We start from the raw sequence: 19009 nt of genomic DNA on the forward strand, positions 1-19009 counted from the left end.
ACCACCTACAAGATAAAATAGGTTTAATATTTTTAATACAAAAATAGAAAGTTGCTAGTTTGAAGTATGCTCAATTCTTAACCACTACATTTCACCAACAGCACTCTTCCCCCTCCCTGATACTTTTTATTTAAAACTCAGGCATGAGCATTAACTGTTGTCTCAAAGCAGCAGCATCCTGTGGGCACGGCTGTTCTTCATACCAACACGAAGTCTAGCTGTATAACAAATGGTAATGCATTCATCTTTGTAACATCTTTGAGATAATTAAAATACAATCCGTAAAAAACATTCATTTATCTGCTGTCCCCTTTTATTTCATTTTATTGCAAGATTCTCACATTCATCAGTGCAGCATTTGGAAAACCCGCCACCCCGACTGACCCAATAGTGGTTGTTTTACTGGTTAAGAGTAGATTTGGGGGAAACCTCCTTCTCCTTTTTCTGTATTTTGTATATTCCTAACCTGTGGTGTTCTCCATTTTCTCTCTCTTTGTGTTGACAAAACCATTTACCCCCATACTGTCTGTCAATACCATTAGCTTGTGGCTTCCGCCTTCTTCCAGCTCATTAACAGCAAGGCTGAACCCAACACTAATCCCTACAGCCTGCCATTAACTATTTCAATCCAGCTCCAGTCTTTTAGACAGGTTTCGTTCCTTGTTTCTTGGATACAAGCGAATTCAAACACACTGGAATTGCAGCTCAATTTTTATTGATTTTCAAGACAAATCTCCACAAAACATTTACAGAGTACCTGTACCTATCATTTTGTAAACTGTGCTGCAAGTACCATAAGTAAAATATATGAATTATTAACACTTATCTTCCCATCTTTAAAAGCTCAGCACTAACACATCACAATATGAATTCTTTAGACAACTGTTATCTTGAGCAATCTATTTATTTTTAATCTTTTTTTTTTTTTGTTACCTTGGACAATCTAATTTTTTGCACAAAATTCTCATGAAGATAATCCAAAGCTGGGTTTCTGGATCTCAGCTTTTGAAAGTATCAAGGTATTTCTGAGTACCAGCATTCATTTCAGAATTTATATTTGGTGAGCGTTTAGCCTAGACATGGCACGTCTTGACTTGTGGAAGGTTATGTCTACTGGCAAATAAAACAGACGTAGGCACAACAGGAGGTATTTGATTGCTGACTATAATATGTTACTGACATGATAAAGATGTTAACGCTATCCCAAATCTCATCTTTTTTTCTGCATATTTGAACCATTTAAAATTTCAAATTACTTACAAAAGGTTACAATTGTACAAGATCTAACATTTTATCAATAATACTGTTAACTAGAAAAAAAAGTGATAAAAGCACAAGTTTACAGATTTAAAACTATACTGTAGAAAGTGAATGGAAACATTGACCTCACAGCTAGAAAAGGTAAAGACTAATTTAAAAAATAAAAAAATAAAGAGCCCACGACAATTTTTAAACCAATTGCCATTGAAGACACCTCTTCCTTTTCAAAGCAATGCTTTGCTGAACACTGTGATTTTACTGTGAGAATCTACAAATATAAAAACCAGCTTTATATAGAAAGCTAGCATGGGTCAAAGCAAAACTAACAGGACTTGGACAACAGTCAAATATTCACCTGAAGTAACACGTAAGCTGCATGTACCCTTTACAAATTGAGGTTATACTGTCACAGGCGAGTTCGCAGCCAGGTTCTCCATGCGGGCATGCTAGCAGTTGCATTGGCAGAGAAACAGGGATGAGCAGCTGCAATAAAAGGCGACTGCCTAAGCCACGGCTGCCAGCAGAACAGATCTCCAGAATCATGGCCTTAAATGCCCTGTAAATATAAAGCTAACTAGAAAGTTTCCATTACTAACAAAACACGGGTAGGTAAATGACTAGGGAACAGTTCCTCAGAAGTGATGAGGTGAGAAACCTTCAATAACCTCCACCACCTCTCCTCCTCCATGTCTCTCTGTTCTGTTTCAATGACAGATTCCACTAGAAACGCCTTTTTACTACAAACTTAAGCAACCTACAGCAGCATCCAGGATCTGCCGCTTTCAACATATTGGAAAATGGATACTCTAGGATACCTGAATTCTCAAGACTTGGGAGAAAATCTAAGACACTCAGAAATTTCAGGCACTTATGTTTTGGCCTACAAACTGCAAAATTAGCACATAAAGTCAATTGATAGAAGAAAAAAATACTGGTTTCCTTCTTTGCATCTGGATCCTACAGTGAAGGTAATGTGGTTGCTTCAATGTCCCTAAGGGAAACTTTCTACATCTGAACAGCTGGAAACAATGTTTTGTTGGAGGAAGTACAGTATTTTGGAGTATAGCTCCTCCTAGTAAGACCTCTGACAGGATGCCAGGCAAACATAAAATTAATAATAACGCAAAAAATTTTGCCTTCCCTAGACACAGACATACCCCGATGCCTTACTTTCTTATATCCAGTTATATGGCCCAATTTGCAGGTATGTTGAGGGTTTCACTCTTCCAAAAATTAAACCAAAAGCTGAGGTTTAGCTTCCCTTGGAAAATAAAAACAAACTAGGGCTTCAGTCTCACTAGACATACTCCACATTAGCATGATCCAACATTCGCTTTACTGTAGACTAATACTATGTTGGTAACGCACAGCATAAGAACTTCAAATTAAAGAAAAAAAACAAACACAGAAAAGCGTGATATTAAAAAGAATTGCCATACAATGCCAATGAACTAATTCTAAGCTTAAATAAAAATTATCATTGAACATGAACTTTATTAGCTAAATAAATTTCTGTTGTTTCAATTCCAAATCAAATTAAAAGAACTTCTAAATGCTTAGCTTTGGATGCGCACAGGAAAATAAAAATACGTTAAGTCCAAGAGCCTGACTCAAAACTATCCCACTTGCATGTGCACTGCTTAATAATTAACCCATGCACTTCTTCAAGGACTGTCTGAAAGCCCTTCAGCCTTTTATGCCTTCTGTTATCAGTATCATTCAGAGAATTTCTGTTAAAAGCCTATACAATTCTAAATTATTATGAAAACCTTTTTTTTTCTGGATGAAGGACTACAAATTCTGAAGGCTTCTTCAGTAATTCTTCTTCTCAAGAATTCTGTTCTTTTTTTTTCAAGTTTCCTTCAACATGAATTTCATATTCAGGTTCATTCAAAAGAAATCATAAAAATCAAAGCTATTAAATTTAATACCTAATAAATATATCTATCATCACTATTACAAGGCATAAAAGAATCTATCAATGGCTTTGATATTCTGAATTAATTACAGCATGTTTAGAAGATATACTGCTTAAAAATGAATTAGGGGAAGAAAACCCTGAAAAATTTCACACATTCCTAAAAATCTCAGATAAAAACAAATTTGCTACCCTGTTTCACCAGCTGCAAAATTCAATCTCTGCCACCTTGCACACACTTGAACATTATACAAACTGTGTTCTACATCATTAGGAAAATCATGGGTAAAATACAGTGGTGGTCTGATATGTGACTTACCATCACCTTAAAAAGAAACAGAAACCTTTCTTTATGTTCATCAAGTAGTTGCTCTGAGCGAGAATTGCAACTACTGATGTTCTTAACACATGTAAGAAAATACTTTAAGATATTAGTTTCTTCAGAGACACAACAGACACTACCAAGGCCAACCAGTTCTTCTACATGACAACTGCATCAAAATAAAATGTACTTAAAATAAGTGCGGCTCAGATAAACAACTACTATGGCCTTACAACAGGGACCCTGTTTAAATAAAGCAAAATTAGATACAGTATTCTCCTACAACCAGATTTTTAATACTTGCACTAAAGCTAAGGAAAACAGTCAAGCTCCTATTACATACTATTTAGAACAAATTTATAAAAAAAGTATGTCTGAAGTCACATCTTAAAAAATTAACAGCCAACAAACTACTTAGAAATTTTTACCCTATTGTTCAAGAAGATCTAAGAATACCAAAATATTTTTTAAACAATAATAGAAAGTCAAGATTTAAGCCACATTAGAAAACCCTCCCCTAAACCTCCAGTTATTGCAATACTTCTTAAGGCAGAGTTTCATGACAAAAATACTTTTTTTGTGTGGCAGAGACATACAAAAGGATTCTTCGGGATGCCAAACACTTTCAGAAATCTCCAGTGATGACTCATCCTGTTATGTATACAAAGCTTTCATATTAAAAAAAAAAAAAAAAAAAAAAAAGAGTCTGTTGGCATCAATACAGATTCTCAGTTAGCAACCTTCAACTTAACTGTTATTTCTTGTACAAAGTATTCTAAACACTCTGCAATAAAGTATTTTGGTATGCTAATTCTGGGGAGGAAAACGTGCAACTTAATTTGAATGGCCTTTCTTACACATAGAGCTTCTACTCTAGTTCACAAAGTGCTCCAAGATGGCCTCAAATACAGTTTTTAGGGAGACAGAAATTCTTTGTTGCTTTATGCCAGTTCCTTGCCAGTTGCGCTGATCAACTATTTTGCCAAAACAAGAAAAATAAGTCGTTCAAAATGAGTCCTGATGAGCATAACAAAAAAGAATCACTTCTTAAAAAAAAAAAGGGGGGGGGGGGGAGGGGGGGGTAACTGCTCCTAAAAACTTTGAAAAGCTTTACTTTCGGCTGTGCCCTTAGAAGCACTGTTTTAACTCCACCACCCACGCACCCCGCCCCCCAAGAATTTATTTATTTCTTTAAATAATCTGTTGTACTGCAACAAAATCAAAATAAACTAAAAATTGGCACCTAAGTGCAAATAATTATAATGAACTACATTACTACACTGACAAGTACTTGCCAGTAGAACATCTTTCTTCTTTTTTATGGAACTTCTTTGAAATGTGGTGGGGTGGTGGTGTTTTTTTTTTAATTGGCTATTGTTTGCTTTACTTTATACACATAGATGTTTGCAAGATGTACTAGAAACCATGAGTTTCCCACAGTGCTATGTATGGTACAAGCACCCAGCACTTTGCTCCATCAAGCTGGATCAGGTCTTTCCAGACCAGGCTTACAAGTGGAGAGGGTCATTTTCATTCATGCCTGTTCATCTTCCCAGGCAGAAGGCAGCCATGTACAAACCCAGGTAACAGCAGCTGTGGAGCTTTAAATCAAAAAAACATTTACTTTCTGAAACTCAAGATTCACTTTGCACGGGCAGCTAGTCTAGAGTTAGCAACCCTCCCACAGTACTGTCTGGCCAAACTCAAATGAACAGGCAAGACACAAATAATTTCCTTTATGTTCAATCCCTCTAGCCACTCACTTCTCTAATAATTCAGTTGCTAGTGTTGATCCTTTTCTAAATATGGCCACATATGCATAAGAAGTGAGCCTCAGTGCCAGCTATGCAATTTCTCTTTCCCACTGGGGACACACTTTCCAGCATCTCAGATGTTTTCGGAACAGACGCCTCCCCCACCACTGCCACATATACATTTTATTTTATTTCTTATAAACGCCTCTTACCCACAGCAGTTACAAGTGCCAAATCATCTGATTTCACAGAGTGTCAAAAGAAAAGCCAGATCTAAGAACTTATATAGCATTTTCTATCCTTTCTTCTGCAACATGTTGATTTGGAAATAATACTCTTCATTGCTCAAATTCAAACAAGCACCAGAAGCCAGTTGTCCCTCTCCAGTCATTTACACTGATCATAGGATGTGATCAACTATACCATGTTTCCATTAAGTTTATGTTTTTCATAGGTACTGTCAAGGCTATACCTGATCAAAGATACAAATTAAATTTGTGGATTCATGCTACAAACCTTTGAGCTTGAAGCACACCGATTTCCATGGTTCACAAAAAATAAACCTAAAGAACAGCCTGGTTTCTTCTACTTCCAGACAAGATAAGAAGGCTTGTCTTAGAAAGCATAACTAAATCCTTTTGATTTTTTTAATTTAGTTGTAAGATTTGTTATTCTCTCGTGATTTATATACTACCATAGGTGGTCATGGCAAATTACCAACATAATTTACGGTGATTCTCTGACTGTAAGACTAACTTATTAATTAAATAAAAAAGAAAGAAACAAACAAAAGACAACAGTCTTCAGTAGTGGCAAAGCAGAGATATGGGAAAACAAGAGATGCCCCCAGTCAACAAAAGGAGCTTCATATCTGTCTTTAGAAGACTATGCTTTAAAAGAAAGCAGACACCATTTTAATTAACTGGCATTTAATCACCAGTTGATGTAAGAGGAGAAAGGAATAACGGAAAGCCAGCTGAATGCAGCGCATCTTCAGCAGAGGTTTGAATACGGCTGGGGCTTGGGGTGGCAAACAATCAGCCTCACAAACAAGGGACATTTCAAACACACAGCACAAACATAATGGACAGTCCAGCGCAAAGCAGGGGCTTGGCTCCGTCTAACAAACAAAAGGGGATACTTTAATCATATTTTAATGAGTGTGTGCATGTGACCTGATCCATTAAGACACTGAAATGCTGCTGCAGTTACCATACAGCCACCATGGCGTTTGGTGGCTAAACTCAAACTGGCCACTACAGCACCCTTGAAGAAGGAAAAATAACTAAAGCTGCAGCAGCTTTAGTTGATAACAGTATTAATACACTGGGGGTGTTAAAGATCTGTAGATCCACAGACACCAGCATGATCAAGTGTGAAACCTTAAGTCATGGATAACCAGTTCTATCAGGAAACATAATATGCAGAATAATCAAAACTATTTGCGGTCTTTATACAGAACAGGTTCATCATCCATATATAAGTATTACTGAACTAATAGAATTAATCAAAACCTAAGCTATGTAATACAGACATTTCACATCAAAAAACAAGATCCCATGATTCATTAAGGCCGCAAAAAGTCAAAAAAATGTACTGCCCCAAGAACCACAAGAAAACTTGCCAACAGTCCAGACATTCTGCTTTTGGAGCCCATTTGTCTCCTAATGCTTTCAAAAAGCATTCCCATTACACACACACACACTTCCTTCAGTTTAAATAAAATTTCACTGATGTAACCTGGTGCTCTCAACTAGGTCTTTGATATTTGTGCACCTCTGAAAAGTATACAGTCTGGTTTTCCCACACATTCATCTTCATGTTTCTTGATAATTATAATCACAATTCACACTGAAAAGGTGATCACAAAATTAGCGTTTACTGTCTCTTCCAACACATACTACACGGCACTTATGCTAATAGGGAGAAGGTTCAAGAAAATCCCAAGTAAAAGGGAGCTGTTCTCAGAATATGCGGTTTAGCTGTGGTACTCCATGCTCAGCATGTTGAATGTTTGTGTGATTGAGGAGAGGCTGGACACATTCAAAGGATATACCCAACGCTTAACAGATCTTGACTCCACAGATCCCTCAATTCTTTCCCAACCTTCCACAACTAGTGGTCCAGGGAAGTATCATTACTTTTTATTTTTAAAAATTATTCTCTTTTTACTTTTTATTTTTACTTTTATTTATATTTACTTTTTAAAATTATTCTCTTTTTATTTTCCTTCCCATGACGATGGGACACCCAGATCTCTGATCTGACCCAGCGTAAGTGCTGTTGTGAAACAGAACACTTCTTCACATTACCTTACAAACAGACTCTGAACCAAAAGCTAGGAAAACAAAGCTCACAATATTGCCCAAATTACTGTGACACGTAAAGACCAATCTTTTGACAACACCAACCTCCATTTCCAGCCTGGTATTTGACATCCTGAACTGCAAATAATGAACACACAATTATGTAGCCTTCAGTAGTTTACTCAAAGTTTCATACCTCTAAAAGACTTGTTCCTGATTTCTGACCAGAGACTCTCATGCAGTCTTAGACTTGTTCCTGATTTCTGACCAGAGACTCTCATGCAGTCTTACAGAGAATCAGTTCTGTATGGTGGGAGGCAGAGGGGAGGAAAGCAAAAAAAAAAAAAAATGTCTGAGCATCCTATATACCTTCCCATTCAGTGGACGGCTTATTAGGATCTTCATCCATACTGCGCTGATATAGTCAGGCAGTCATTATCCACCACAGTAAAAAAATAACTTCAAGGACAGCAAGCTTCATGCCATACAATCACGCTTTTCAACAAGATGCTTTCACAGTCAAAAACCACCTACTTTTCTTATATTTAAGCAACACTAAGCCCTTCTGACAGCTCAATGGATTCTCCCAAGTCACCAAATTCCTTACGAAGCCTTAGAAATAGCCCAAGCATCATGTGTTATGTCACTGAAGAAAGTCATCAGCTGACACTCTGTTGCTATCTTCTAATTTGAGATAAACCTTACCTTTTATAGGGAATTTATAATATTTTGCTTTTTGTAGTCCATTAAACGACTACAGGGAGAGACTTGTGGGAGTTTATTTTGCCCCCCAACCCTGGATCAAGTAATATAGTTAGGTAACAAACAAGCTCCTGGACACAAAAGCTCTTATTTGAATGTTACGCAGATTCTCTAACCTTCAAAGTTAAAGCTGTGAACCTATCTGAGAAGACTGGTAGACATCGCTTGTAGAGAAAGCTGAGGGAAAGCTCATAAGATGGTTGTCTCCTGGGGATAAGAGATGGAATAAGAGGCAATTTATTATCTGTGGAAAACAAAGAGGTGAGCTTTAGGGCAGAGGTGCAGGAAAGATATTAGAGTATGATTGTATTTTTTCATTTGTCTATTTGTTGCACTCATGACTTTACCCAGCCCACAAATCCTGATTTTCAGCACCCAGGCTCATCCTTCTGATTAAATTTGGCATGCATCCTTGGAAGCCACAAACAAAGAGTTAAGGACATAAGTTTTATAAGAAACAGTTAGTATATACCGACTGTGGGCGAGTTCATCCACAGACCTAAAAGTTGCTTAATTTCATCCATCCACTTTCCGTGAGGATGTGGTGAATGTTCATGAGGTAACACGGTGAAAGACAAAGTATATTATGCAGAATGCTATGATCTGGATGACTCCTTGGAACGCATATACCAGGGTGGCCATGGAGCTCTGTCAGCAAATTTCACTTTTGCTGCTCAAACACAATCTGGGTATAGGATCATCTGCAGAAAGTTTGCTTCTGATAGGTTTAGCAGGCTTAGGAGGCTGTTGGATGAAGCGGAGGAGAGATTCCAGCACAGATTATTTCAAGATACATCGTCTTTCATTACAGGTTGCAATGACTGAAAAGATTCTGCAGACTGATTTTGGACTCCAGATGTTGAAGGTGCTTTCTGTACTGACATGAAATGCTTGTGGGGCAGCTGCACGCTGTAAAAAAACAGCACGTGTCTCCCTATGTGTGCCCAAAAGCTTGACTGTATTACTCAGTTACAACAGTTTTATGTAAGATGCAGCCACTCCCCTCCATTCTTGCTTCTCTTACAGCCTTTAAGTGACATACCACCACCACCGCTTCTCTGCCCCTAACTATACCACTACAGCACATCTTTCAAATTTCTCACAAATAATTCAATGCCCAGAGGATGCTACACAACAGTCAGAAAAAAATCATCCTTACAACTTGCTGAAGAGACCACAACCATCATTGACTTTTCTATTACAAAGAAGATCTTCAAGACAGCCTTCCCCAGAAAAAGCCTCCTGCTCTTCAACTACAAATGTATGTTATGCACCAGGAGAACCCACAAAGTAGCTCTTCTTTATCTGCTTCCTAGCCTGAAAATTCTTGCACAGGAGATGGTGAAAAATACAAGGACTGGATGTGGAGTCCTACATTCAAAAGTATTCAGCCCTACACTGCTCTGATAACATTTAACACATAGTATCAGTACTTAGGATGCTGCTGTGTGTTTGATGAAACTGTGTATCAGACAGTAGGCTGGGTCTCAGAGGCATGAAATACACATCTAGCTCAAGAAGAGCACAAGCAAATAAGCCCAGTTCTCACCCAGTGGCCTAGACATGTCCTTTTCTTTTTTGTTTTTTGGTTTGTTTTTTCTTCTCTACAAACAAGGGAACTGTGATTCTTGTCAGTATCTGAAAGCAGTGGGAGTAAAACATGACTAATTGGCCAGTAAAAGAATAATACAGAAATCAAGGACAAGTTTATGCAATTTATAATTGTTATGATTTCAGCTCAGCACTGTTTCACAGAATCTCAGTTGACAGAAAACTAATCTCACATTTTCTTGAAATTTGAAGAATGAAAAACTATTCTGCAATGCCTGCTTTATTTTTTCTAATGCATCCTGTTCCCCACACTTCATCATGCAGAGCAGCAATCAGTTAGCACTACTCAAAAAAGCAGATACCGAACAGACTGGACTATCAAATTCTTACTTATACTGATGAGTGTTTACTCTCATGACTATTTTATTTCAACGGAAAACTTTCTATTGACTTCAGTTGTCTTTGAAACAGAATTGTGTACCTTAGAGAATACCCCATCATCCTGATTAATAATTAAATTAATCCATACAGTACTTATTCACTGACAGCTCTTTATCTGGAGGTCCAGAAGCACCAATAATGAAAACTCCTCTGTAGTACTGGTGAAGCTGTCAGCAGCAGATGTCGAAGATTAGGCAGCCGTAAGGAAAGAAATAAATATATAAATAGAATATAGGATTGTTTACATATGAACTGTACGTAGGACTACCAACGATCAAGAGAACCACCTCCCCCTAACCTTCATTTCTGCCAGCTCTCACCAGAGAAAACAGCAGCAAGCAATCTTCACCAACAGGGGCGAACGCAGCAGATGTCACAACCGGCAATAGCAGTTTCTGGCTATACACCACAGTTCAGAAACCCTGACTTTCCGGTAACATACTAAACAGAAGTCAACGAATTTCAAAACATCCCCAAGGGAGGCAATAGAACTGCCTAAAATAGTAGCTATTCACCGATTCAGCTCTAGGATTCCAAAACTTTCTATGGAAGAGTGACATAACCATCTCAGTAACCAAGCCACAGCCACCAAGGCAGATGCAATAGCTATGTGCATTTCTGTAACATGGAAGAAAAAAAATGATTAACTTATAAACTCCTCATAGCTAAACATTTTACACCATTCTAGGTGGATTTTACTACCTGAAGACAAGTATACGGGGGGGTGGTGTACGTATTTAATTATTTTATATTTTGTACACTAATACATAAACTAAACAACATATACAGGCCAGGCTCCCCTCCCTAGCCCTGTTCCGGGAATGTGTTCGCGCAAGACTGCACCCTGCCTGATCCACACAAACCACCTCGGAAATCTTCCAGGCTTCCTCACCATCACCCTCCCAAGAAGTATACTGCAAATTATAGTAGTTGCTAGTTCTGGAGCTGTGTAACACTGTCTTTACATCATTCGTTAAACTGTTTTATTTTTCTTCAGTTAAAAATCTCTGCTTCCTTTAACAAGGTGAGAACAGAAGATGACATGGGACAAATGGAAGGGAAAAGATGGTTAAATACACAAGAAAAGACAGACTGCTCACAGGCAAGCTACTGCACCAAGATGGATTAAGGGGAAAGAAAAAGACTGAAGCCCATGCTTTTCATCCTCAATCTCCCATCTGTCTGAAAGATTACGTTCCTGCAACTCTGAATTCCTCTTCTGATCACTGCAAACCCATGATCCTTCCAAAAGCCCTCTACCTTGCATTTGTACCTAGTCCTATGTGCAATTAGCTTTCTACTAAAATACTGTAAAGCCAAAGTGACACTTTTCAACGAGAAAAGTCTGTCAAAGGTTAAAACAGTACTCACTGTTCAACCTAGACCTCCATTTTATGATAGTTCTGAACATACAATGAATGACTGCGACTAAACCCTTTGTACACAAGGCAAGGCAAAGCTGACATGGCAGTGACAACACCTAGCACACCATTTATTCTTTGGCCCCGATCAAGCAGCCTTTGAGAAGATTAGAAAGTATTCTAGACTCACTCCCTCATCACTCTCCTTAACCACCATAAGCATCTTCTTGCACACCAAACTCATTGTCAATGGTGCCACAAAACTGTACTGCCAACATCGCCCAACTCAAACAGAAGTGCAAGGTGACTAAAATAAAGCTCGAACCTTAGTCCTCCTTCTTCTCCCTGCTCCAGCTATGCTGTCCTTGTACAGTCACATCCACCACACCCCTTCCCCCTGCCCCATTCTCTTTGTTCTGCCAGTTACGTCATATCCTTTCACCCTGTTCCAAAAAAGCCTTCAAATCCCATCAAACTCAGTATCCTCACAAGTAATTTTGATTCAAAGAAGATAGACTTCTGCAGAACTGTAAGCATAAATAAGAATTTCGCTTGAGGATTTTTGAATTCTGGAAATAACACAGCACATTCTCCTCCTGGCCTAATCCCATCTCAAGCAGATCCCCCATGGAATGATTATTCCGTAACTGCCCATTTCAGAGGTGGTCACATTTTTCTCTGTGGCATCTGATGTTAGACACTAACAGGGGGCAAGAGTCTAATTTTGATCATAAGCTGGTTAGGGCAGAAGCCTAACTACAAACCAGGCAATAATAACCTGGTCTCACATGCACGTTTTCCTGAAGAGAGTCTTACAAAAGCAATCTACGGTCTCTTTTTACAGCACTGGGGCATGAAAATTAAAAATAAGAATAAAAAAGAAAGGGGGAATTAAAAAAAAAAAAAAAAAGGAAGAAAGAGAAAGGGATATCTGGATTAACAACAGGGAAGTGTTTGTGGTTAGAAGGAATATTGAGTTCCCTGTAAAACAAAGAATTTACCCCTGAAACAGAATTATACCCAAGAATTGCAAGTCCTGGCTAAACAAACAAATAAATGCACAAGCAGACTTGTCTTCCATGCCTTCACCTTCTACAACTGTCTAGTTAAGTAAATTACTCAAGTATTTACCTTTCAATGCTTGGTAACTAGGTTGAAAGCATGGGTCAAAGCAACCAATGTGAAATCTTTTATTTTCTAGCTATATTACAAAAGCACCGTCAGCACAAACCACGCTTACTGTGTAAAATTTCAACAGTGAATACAGACAAGAGGGAGACTTCACCGAAGAGACAGACAGAAATGCAATGCACTATGACTAACTTTCATCAGATCTTATGGAGGAGTCAAATTTCCTCCATATGTGCAATATCATCTATACTTACGCCTGGAACTGGACCTCAACTTTGAGATGAAAATAAATCCTAACAAGGGCACATATGACTACGATCCATTTTTTAAATCAAAGCTATTTCCAAAGGAAAAAGCTTAACTGTGATGTTTTGCCACTCATTTTGATATGCGTCTATATCTAAGATGTTCAGAAAAAATCTGTAAAGACGACTCGGTCAAAGACACATCTGTTGGCTGAATATATTCCACATCAGATCCCTAAACACAAAGATCTGAACACTCTTTAACAGAAGGCGCTCACCTATTCCCAATACTACGTGACTGTTTATCATGCTGGTTTCCCTACCGAATTTCTGTGACATTTCCTGGTTCACCTAAGCCGTCCCAGAGAGCACCGCTGCGGCACAGCAAATGCCACGAATCGCAAGAAGACATCTGATATCGGTGATATCACACGCTGGGATACTGCCAGAGAACCACAACACGCCAAAAGGATTTCACAGAGGAAAGACAGAATTATAAAAGACTAGCTAAAGGACCACTGTCAAACTGGTTTTTAATACTTCTTTCTGAAAACACCCTACCTAGTTTCCAGAAGCCTTAGTAATTACCAAAACTTGAACAGCCCGAATTAAAAAAAAAAAAAAAAAGTATCTTTCAGCTCCTTTAGAGTATGCTTTTGACAACACTCCAGAGCCAGTTTCCCTTCTTCCCTTCTGCACGTTTTATACCAAATGGTTTACAAAGTATATACTACTCCATACTCAGACTCTTCCATCCACACATTTAGAGCAGGAAAAGAGAACTGCAAAGCCGTAAGATTTGAGAGCAGTGACAATAACAGAACACTTTTACCATTATTCTTTTAAATAGCTGACTAAATTTCAGGCTGGAAATACCCTGTAAAGCACATGCTGAATTGTCCTTTTAGCCTGAAACAAAAGCAGAAATCAATACATGGCTGCTTTTCATTTTTGCTCAGCCGTTTACCTTTAAGAGATCATTTTCAGGCAAGTCCAATGAACAGTCACATTAAGAAAGTATACATGATGCAACTACTTTCTACTGGCATATTATGTAAATGACAATAATGCCACCCCCTGCCTTCCCCCCAGAAAACCTCTCAAAGACATTTTGCCAAAACTTGGCAGAAGTTTCTGTTTGGGAATTAATAATACAGAAGAAAAGAAGAAGTGGGGGAGAAACAAAGAAAAAAGGATCTAAGTCAACCGAGTATGCTGTCTATAAAATAGTAATACCAAAACTCAGTAACAATTCCTACAAGAAATAGAACAGAGTATTTTGCCCTAAAAGCACGTAGACTTAATGTCGACAATATTATGTATTACTTTGCACAGAGTAGATACAATGTAAGAAGAGTAGAGTCACAAAACAGTTTACAAAGACAACCTGCAAGTGAGGTACACAATTAAAAACTACATATACTCAAGCTCCAAGTATATTATCAAAAGAAAGGACATTTACAATACAGTAGTAAAGGAAGCATACATCAAATACTGTAAAAATAAATGTAATCACTAGTGAAATTAATGAATGGCTAGCATAGATGCAGCTGATCACATCAGCACTGAGAAGTATATCTTGTCTCCTGCCTCCGTTTGTCTCACAAGTAGATGGTTAAAATATTCGCACTAAACAGTCTGGGAGCTGCATTTTTTTTCCACAGCGAGCGTATTTTATTGTGCAGGAACATCAAACACAACATACTAACATCACCATAATGTACAAAAAAATGCCACAAAGACCTCTACATGTAAACTCCAGCTCAGTAACTGTTTCTTTCAATACACAGTATCTTACACAGTTGCTGAGAATCTTTAAATGTCTGCCTATTTGTTTCAGTTTTGCAACAGGAGTAATAACCCACTACTACTTTATTTCTTCAGATGCAAAAAAGGCAAATTATTTTCACACTGATCCTCAGTTCTTTCAGGAACTCTAACTATGCCAAATAACACTACGCTAGAAAATGGTGAGTTTAATAATAAAACTATACTAGCTGAGGAATGCTCTTCAATTATGTAATGAATAGAGTTACAGCATTAACTAATGATTCACTGGTGGGTATCTAGTATTTAGTGTCCAGGATTAGGTACATGGCTGAAACAGGTTTTTAAGAAAAAGACAAAACACTGTACAGATTAACTGGGTTATATTTTTAAAGTGTAGGTTGCTTGAGGGTTTTGTTTGTTGTTTTTTAAAAATCAACCTGCTACAAAGTAATCCCGTTGAAAAAAAGGAGAGTCAGCCTCTCATTTTGTCGATATCAAAAAGCAAAACCAAAATAAGACTTTTTTTTTTCCTTTACAGTTGGTATCAAGTTTGCTAAAGCCAGCCAGTTACATAACACTTACTTTGACTTACAACCTATTTGCTCACTGCTCATACAAAAATCATCATATATGATGGTCTGGATATCCATTATGCGCTAGAAATATAGTAAGTTTTTTTAAAAGATTTTCTTTCTTTGAATTTAGAACTACAGAGAAAGGCAGCTGGATCATCTAAAATTAATACTAAACAGGTAAGCTTTGAAATCTTGCAAAATTAAAATGGCACTCTTTTCAAAACCCGTGTGTACAGAGGACTTCAAAATATTTCAGAAAAATTAATCGTATCTCATTTTTCCATCAGTCCAGAATTCACACCAGGAAATGAAAGTGCTAAAAAAAAAAAAAAAGGAGAAAAAAAAAAAAAAAAAAAGAGTTGCGCTATAGCTAACCATATAAAGTCATAATTATAAAAGAATATGTGTGTGTGCGTGCAGGCACACGTGTGTGCCATAGGTGTGCAGGGGGAAGGCATGCCCAGATGACTGCCTGCCGAGCCCAGGGCAGACCCGAGCTGGGCTTTTGTGTTTCTTGTTTCTCCCACCCCACCCCCTCCTTTTTTTTTTTTATTTTTCCCTTTTTTTGTTGTTTGTTTTTTTTTTTAAATGGTCGAGGATTACCTAGGGAGTGTGTTACTTGAACCCCCGTACCCAGGTCTGATTTGGGGTGCGGGGTTTGGGGGTTTTTGTGACCCAACGCCGCAAGGTCCCCAAGCGGCAGCGGCGCCCGGGTCCCCCCGGCAAGTTTCTCGGCCGGGTCCCGGCGGCAGGTCCCCGCAGCGCTGCCCCCGGTGCGTGTGTGTGTGTGTCCCCGGGAGTCACCCCGCGGCCCGCTCCGTGCCCGCTGTCACAGTTTGCCCTTTAATACAAAGAAGTTAACCGTACTCACCCCCGGCGAATTGGTTTTGCGCGACATAGCCCAGCCCCGCGGAACCTCTCACAAATCCCCTCTGGAAAATGGAGGGGCTGGCATCGGTGCCCGCCCGTACGATCCGGAGGAAAGAGAAGTTATTTACATGTCACGGCCCGAGCCCAGCGCCGTGCGGAGCCACCGAGCGCTCAGCACTGCCCGCGATCAGCCATGTTACGCCGGAGCCCCGCCGCTCGGTGGGAGCGCTCCCCGGCACTGCCCCGGGGCCTCGGCGCGGCCGGGCGGGCGCGGCGCGGGCGGCGCTACAGGGCCCCCATGGCGGCGCCGCCGGGGGAGCGATTCGCCACGGCCCCGATCGCCTCGGAACTTCGGCTCCGGGATCCTCCCCGAACCAGCCTGGAGCCGCCGGCGGAGGAGGGCGGAGGGGGGGAGGGGAGCGGAGGGGAAGGGGAGGGGAGGGGAAAGGGGAGGAAAGAAAAAAAAAGAGGAAAAAAAAAAAAAAAAAAAAGCCGAGCGAGAGAAAGTAGATCCGACGCAGCCGGGCGCCGCCAATGTGCGGACCGGAGTCCTGCGGCAGGAGCCGGGGCCGCCGCGCCGCCTGCGCTAGCGAGGCACAACGGCGGCGGCCGGAGGCGCAGCGCCCCCGCCGGAGGCTCCCAGCGCCCGTCCCCGCCCCGCACCCCCGGCGGCGGGCACGGCGCGGCGCTGGCGCCCAGGGGGGCCGGGGGCCGCCGCACGCCCCGGCCCCGCGGAGGCGGCCGAGCCCGGGAGGCGGCCCCGGCAGCGCCCGGGCTGTCCCCCCGCAAGCCCCTGTCCTAGAAGCACCTTCCCCAGCGCGGGCGGGCGGCAGCGCCCCCCGTTCCCTTCCCCCTCCGCCCTTCCCCCAACGCCTGCACTTGCCCGTTCAACAAAGCAGCGCGACGGAAAAGTTACAAAACGTTTCCATAGATGCCGCTTCCCTGGCCGGCCCCTCCTCGGATGGTGGGGGCTGCTCTGGGAAAAAGAGGATTCCAGCCGTAAAGATTAAGGTGTGACTTCGGGGACTGGCTTCCCCCTCCCCTCCACCCCCCCCACCCCCCCCCAAGCCTTTTTTAACAGTTTTCAGGCTGCTCTACACTTCTCCAAAACCAGTCTGGAACGGACAAGCTAGGAAAGCAAGTCTGACAAATGTCCATCTACAAACGCCTCTTTCCTAATCCTTCAAAAGGTCCTTGGCCAATTTTCTATTTGCTACAGGGAGAAAAACAAATCCAGAAAACATTGCGCAACTATCACTTCACTCCTATCGATAGATACTCACAAACCAATCGGTCTGGCAACTGAAGTAGTAATGCAACTACCTTTGTTCGACTTTGCATAAAACCCTGAGATGGCTGTTGTGTAATGCTTCCCTTCGGTCAATCTTTTGTAAGTTTTCTTAAAATTTGTTTAAGTATCAGACATCTGCAAGACACAGGTTGACACGTTGACAACAATAACCTGAGGTATCTGCCAAACAATAATAAGGCCATGCATTACCCCTATTTTCTCACTCATCTGAATTATTTTTTTAATTAAATTCTCTTCTGTTACACCAAGCTACAACTGGACATACTTAACATAAAGCACCTGTGCCGTGGACAAGCAAGTAAGTTCAGTTATTGCCTTATCAGTGCTGGTTAGAGAAATTCTCAATACATGCACTCAGGACCTCAAAAAGACCATTTCACCTCTTAAGATGGATCAAAACCACCCCCAAACCTCACACACAGCGGGACCTACCCCTGCACAGAGAGTGGACCGACGCTGCCTTTTCAACTGAAACAGGCTCTAGGTGCCTGGCCTACAGGAAGGTTTTTATCAAACCAATTCTCCAGAGATTAAGATAAAATTTTAAAAAGAAAGCACTCACATAAAAAAATCTGCAGGTGTTTACTCTGAAACAAGTAACTATTGTATAAGAGCCACCGTGCCATGTTAGTACAGGTACGGACACATAAATATATTTCGTTACAAGGAGCTATCAAGCTACAGCTTATCAGCACATCTCTGGTAACCACATGTATTAGCACACTCAGTCTGCTGCAATGAGAAGGTTAAATATGTTAGTCTAAACTTCAGCGAAGGTGGCAAATGTCAGTATTTTATTTTCCAGTAAGGATTGGTTATTTTTGTCCCACCAACAAGTGGTGACTTGAGAAACCACAACTGAGACACTCATCAGTTTGCCTGTTCCGTTTAGCATTCGTAGCCCTTTAAGTTTCATCAGGACAACCCCCCTCTTGGATACACATCTCCATAGAGTTTAAACATTTTTCTAACCAGGCATTCTGAGATTAACTAAACTAAGCTCCTCTTAAACCAAAGAGGATACACAACAGTAGACAGAAGCTGCGTATTTTCCAAATTGCATTAAATAAAATGAGTTTCTGTGTTTATACATAGCAGGTCAAGCAAGGCTAGAGCACCAATTTTACTCTATGTCAGCTATCCCATAACTGCCTATTTATATAAGGTTCCACTACAACACTGGTGCGGTCCCTTCTGAGATGATCACCTCTGCAGCATCACCAATGCATCAAAAATTCACAAAGTTGTTCGTGCTGCTGTACCTTAAACCTGTAGATATTTTCAAACACGTTACACTCCACCAGAAAAAAAAATGCATGTTTTAACATACCAGGTAATGGGTCACCTGACCCATTTAAGTATGTTAGCACAAACAAGACACATTGCGATTTAATAATAGCTGGTTAAAATAACAATAATAAATTACTCTCA

At 40.2% G+C, this 19009-nt stretch overlaps 1 protein-coding gene across 14 annotated transcripts in view; it reads right to left on the minus strand.

Moving 5' to 3' along the window:
• The window catches only part of KMT2C (lysine methyltransferase 2C), a 198718-nt gene that overhangs the window by 163499 nt on the left and 16210 nt on the right, over nucleotides 1-19009 (minus strand). Inside the window, exon 1 of one of the 14 annotated variants that reach the window (XM_037386999.1) lies at nucleotides 16268-16626. The exons of the other annotated variants lie outside the window; for them this stretch is intronic. The gene's annotated coding sequence lies outside the window, so the exon portion shown is untranslated. Of the gene's footprint in view, nucleotides 1-16267; nucleotides 16627-19009 lie in introns of those variants that run through there. 14 annotated transcript variants of the gene reach the window in all.

Source organism: Falco rusticolus, chromosome 4, assembly GCF_015220075.1.
Source record: "Falco rusticolus isolate bFalRus1 chromosome 4, bFalRus1.pri, whole genome shotgun sequence".
In the NCBI taxonomy this organism is placed as follows: domain Eukaryota; kingdom Metazoa; phylum Chordata; class Aves; order Falconiformes; family Falconidae; genus Falco; species Falco rusticolus.